The sequence below is a fragment of the Camelina sativa genome, chromosome 11 (assembly GCF_030686135.1).
Source record: "Camelina sativa cultivar CO46 ecotype springtype chromosome 11, ASM3068613v1".
NCBI classification, from domain to species: Eukaryota; Viridiplantae; Streptophyta; class Magnoliopsida; order Brassicales; family Brassicaceae; genus Camelina; species Camelina sativa.
The window spans coordinates 11,536,900-11,542,067 of record NC_141890.1 but is presented as its reverse complement, the minus strand read 5'-3'; the positions used below and the strand labels follow the sequence as shown (position 1 = coordinate 11,542,067).

Below are 5,168 nucleotides of genomic sequence, written 5' to 3'. Positions count from 1 at the left end.
GCTCAGATTGTGTTCCGAGATAAAGTTCATGAGGAGATTCAGAAATTTGAATCAGAATAGAAAATATTGAGAACAAACCAAAAAAAACGAGTAACAAGAGTGGAATCCTGACGCGGCGAGTTCACCTCCGTCGGCGTCGGAGAAATTAGCCAAATGAGGTCTTCGATAGTTCTGCTTGGGAGGATTTGATTTTTGAGCTTTTTGAATTGTTACCAAATCGAAGATTTAACACCCAAATTTATTGATAAAATAATTTCAATTGAAAAGTAGGATTAAATGTAATGATAAACAAAAGAAACAAAAAAAAAACATTTTCAAGTTCAATTGGTATTTTGAGTTTATCGGTTCTATGTTACCTCGAGGATAAGTTCAATTGTGTAATGATAAATTATTTGATTCTTTATATCTAAATGTAAAATACATGCATGCATACATTTTCAAGTTCAAACACATCAGTTTTGGTAAAATCGAATCATATATCGTACGTCTGTTCTTTATTTCGTTAGATGATCTCTTATGGTTATGGAAATATACATGAAGTAAGCCACATAGTTTCTAATGCATTTTTCTTAGTAAAGCCAAATAGTTGGGTCACTCTTATTATTTATTTATTTCTTTGTTCACTTTACGTTGTGGAAACTCCTCCGATAATACCCCATGCTTTGGATGCTGAAATTTTTTAAAATACATATATAAGAGAGTCGGTACTGGTTAATTTATCCGAGAGAAATTAACTAGAAGGAGACGAACCTGCGGTGGATATAAGAGTGTTATCGTCAGCTCCAACGTTCCAGGCAAAGTAACCAAGCAGACCGTTCTGCTCAGCGTATTTCACTTTCGTCACCACGCTCTGAGTATCGTCGTACCCAATCCAAGTCTTTTAGGCGAAGCAATAATGTCCGACAACCTTGGAGTCATAAGCGTATGTTGCCTCCTCATCCCCTAAAAACTTAACTATCTGTGCATAGTTTATAGAACCGTCCTCAGATACGCCCTCATGTCTGGCTACTCCAGCGGCGGGCGCATGATAACCGGTATCATTTTCGTTTTCGAGAGTCCAACCCCACCCAACGTATGTTAATCCCAAGACTGCTTTGCTCTCCGAAAGTCCGTCCTTAATCCACTGTTTCAAACCAGAGTCGCCGGTTGGAGTTGGACCTATCAACGAAATTACCAAATTCTATTCGAGTTATGCCAAATAAAAATATAATAATTACATGAATGGTTGTGAAATATATACAGTGATTCTTAATTATACCTTTGTTGTTAGAAGAAACTTGCAGACCGGCGGGTGGGGCGGTAAATAGGGAGTACGACACCGGCTCGTAAAAATCATAGGCTGTGATATTAACCCAATCCAAGCTTTTTTCCATCACTTTAACCAGGTAGGTATACTTCTTGTAAACAGAGGAGTAGTAAACGGCAGCCGTCAACAGCAAAGTCGGTTTGCTGGTGAGTATGCTCTCGGCATCAACGGCTGATCGCAAATCTCTAACTAGGTGCCCAAAGTCTTTCATCTCATGCTCATTGGTTGGGTACTCCCAGGCTAAATCGAGACCATGGAATCCGTTTGCTCTAGCGATCGAAATCCAAGAATCAATGAACGATTTCCGAGACTCTTGTTTACTTGCCATGGACGCAAACGCAGAATTGTTTGCACTTCTTCCGCCGATCGACAAGAGGGTCTGCACGTATTTATTTCGGTTCTTGACGATTTCAGTGAAGGTGGAAAATATGGACCCATGCGCTTAGGGGACAAAAACTTCGTGGGTGGTAGCGTCGAGATCGGCGAAGGCGCAGAAAATGTGAGTGAAGAGATCTGAGGGAATGGTTTGGGCCGAGGTTCTGGGATCCTGTTCCGGGTCCTCTCCATCTGGGAACCAGTACGAAGCTTTTACCACGGAGGAGGGAGTTCCCAGAATCTCATTAGAAGTCATCGTGGTCTCAAAGTCTTTTAATAAAATGATTTTTCTGTGTTTTTTTGTTTGTTGTGCTTTGTAGTAGAGCTATACAAACTAAGAGGGTGCTTCTCTTCTCTCTTTATAGTGATTTTGAGAAGACATATTTGAAATAGTCAAAAGAATTCAGACAAATTCAATCATTAAATTAATTGACTTGGAAAACAAAAAGTCTTTGTTAAATGTTGTGACCGTAATTACGAAGCTCATTCATATCTTACTAGGTAACTTGATGTATTCTTATTTAATTATATTAACACTTCTTGTAAGTTGTAACGTATAAAACCTAATTTATGGTAATTACGTTCTTTTTAAAAAAAGGGACGACTATTTCCACGGTAACTTTTTTTTTTTTTCTTCTTTAATTTAACTTTAATTTCCACGGTAACTTTAATTATGTATGCATTGCTATGGCTATCATGAATACATGATTTTACACATACATACCCGATCATTAGTGTGGTATTATATTAGGCTTTCAGCTTAGGATTTTTCTATTTGTCTAACAATATATTGATTAAAAACTTCACATCCATTTCAATAATAGTGATTAGATATGTTTTTCTTTGTGATATAAAATGATAAATTGGACATATATATATATATATATATATATATATGTTATCTTATTGTGAATGTTTACAAATGCGCTAATTAGACGATATGAAAAATATCTCTAAAATTAATAAAGAAAAATTAAAATTATTTTATTACCTTAACTATGTCTATAGAAAATAAATATTTTTTCTATTTTTTGGTAATCTATGATCGTATTGTATCTATATTAACATTTGTGAAATACGTTTTATAAAACACATTGAGTATTGTAAGTTATTACTTAAAATTTCATTGTTTTATAACCAGAATAAAGCTTATTAAGGATAAATATGGAATGTAAAAATATTTATAATCTATCCAAATAACATTTACAATTGATTTTATCCTCTGTTTTAAAATTCCCCGCCAAGTACCGATTATGCCATGTAAAATTGTTAGGTCCACCCTCTACGCCTCGATTAATGATTAATTATTATTCATGTTTGCGTGAAATCAAAGTAAACAAGAAAATGAAAAACTAGAAACTACTTGTATCTAACCCTAGCTATCTCGATCTAGTGCCTTAGCTAACTGCCACTACAAGAAAACATAGAATTGTCGACTGCAATTTGCGACTTAAAACACAGTCGTTAAATTTAGCGACTGAATTGCGATTTTGTTGCTACTCAATGGCTACTAAAATAAAACAGTCGCCTAGTAGACGCTAATTCGAGACTGATGCATAATGTCGCAGTGTATTCGCCAATTTGCGACTAATTTGGAGACCAATTTGCCAATCCCCAAATATTGCAACTAAAAAACTACTATTTAGCGACTGCTTTATTTAATTTGGGCCTTAAACCAAATTTGGGCCATAACAAAACAGCGAAAACGCAAATCCTATTCGTTTTCTTCCCGTAGAAAACCTTAATCCCTCATTTCTCTTCTCAATCGTTTCTTCTTCTTCTAATCTCTAGAACCTCAAAAACCTAGATCTCAATTCCTCTCAATCGAGAAACCGTAGTCCCTCCTTGTATCTCTCGATTTTGATGGCTGGAGTAAAGAAAAGATGAGGAAGAAGAAGAAACCCCTCAAATCGAAGACCTGCTAATCTTCCCAGCCAGTATGCCTTCATGTCAGCGAATCCTGATAACCCAGACACTGATTCTCAGGGAATTCCTGTCCCAATCCTCCAGCCTCCAGCGAGACCTACACCTACTTACAGGGACTATCCACCTCCGAAAAATCTGTTCCAGAACTCGAGGAGCTTTCCTGGAGCATCCCCTTCCAACGTAACTCCAATCAGGCGTCCTTTTCCTTAACCTCTCGCTTCTGCGACGAATCCACCAAAATTCTCGAGTCAACTTGGAGAGTCTCCTCAATCTTCGCTCACGAATCATCCTCGACGGTCTCCTCAAGTCTCGAATAACTCTCGACAGTCTCCTCAACCAGTCTCAAATCATCCTCGACCCTCTCCTCAACCTCGAACAGCCTATGCATCGCATCATAGTTCTCAAGCGCAAAACTCACATGAGGAAGAAGAAGACGGAGCTGATTCCGAGGATCATGGTTTAAGGCAATCAAATCTCCCAGCTGATGTACTCGGTGCTTTACATGACATTCTTGTCCAGCCAGGCCGTGAATTGTATACCACTGTCCTCTCTCCCAGTTTAGAGCCTGGAACTACTTGCTAAGCTAATTTTTAGTTGATTAGAATTAGGATTTTTAGGTTTGTTTGTGTTTGGAACTACTTGTGTTTGTGTTTGATTAGATTGATTAAAATTTTGATTGGATTGATTAGAATTTTTAGGCTTGTTTGTGTTTCGAACCACTTGTGTTTGTGTTTGATTAGAATTTTTAGAATTTTTACTTTCGATTTGTTTGTGTTTGAAGCTTTGGTAAGGACAAGTCAAAACTTACCCGAAAGATTACAAAAGTGTTTACAAACAAGTTTGATGGGTCATATTATAGTTGGGGTTGTGTTTCTAATCAAAAAAAAGAAAGATCGATACTTCTTCGAATTCGCGGTAAACTTCTACTCCTTTCAATTTGACTTCTGTATTTATATTTTTTTTTTTGGTTTTTTGATCACTAACATTGTCTCTCTTCTTCATTTGTATAAAACACACACCTGGGATCCCTCACTAACCGGTGTGTTTCAAGAAAAGTTCTATACCATTTATCAACGCCATATGAAAGACATGGTTTCTAAGGCAGCAGGTCAGCGAGATCAAGCAAAACCGACTTGGATTGAGAGTACTCTTTGGAAAGAAATGTGTGACTATTGGGACACGGAAGAAGCCATAGCAAAGAGTGCAACCACTTCAGCAGCTCGAATATCTGACCGTAATGGTCTTGGTCCTCACAAGCATGTACCAGGGCCAAAGTCTTACTTACAAATCGAACAAGAGATGGTGAGTTACATCCTAACCTTTTCATTGTTCAATAAGTTACATCAGAGGGTTCCTCACCTTTTCATTGTCTAACATTTCAGGAAGTGGAATTGGGAAGACCGCCAGCTATTCCTGAAGTTTTCTTCAGGACTCATACGAAAAAGGATGATACTTTTGTCTATAAGAAAGCGCAAGCAGTTCATGAGGCATATAAGAAAAAAAAAGGAAGCTAAGTTGGCTGCTCTGGATAATGACGAGTCTTCTGATGGTACTTCACGTC

The 5,168-nt window shown here is 37.4% G+C and overlaps 1 pseudogene; it reads right to left on the bottom strand.

Moving 5' to 3' along the window:
* Positions 1-730: 730 nt before the first annotated feature.
* Positions 731-1,969, bottom strand: LOC104723060 (class V chitinase pseudogene; annotated as a pseudogene).
* Positions 1,970-5,168: the final 3,199 nt, after the last annotated feature.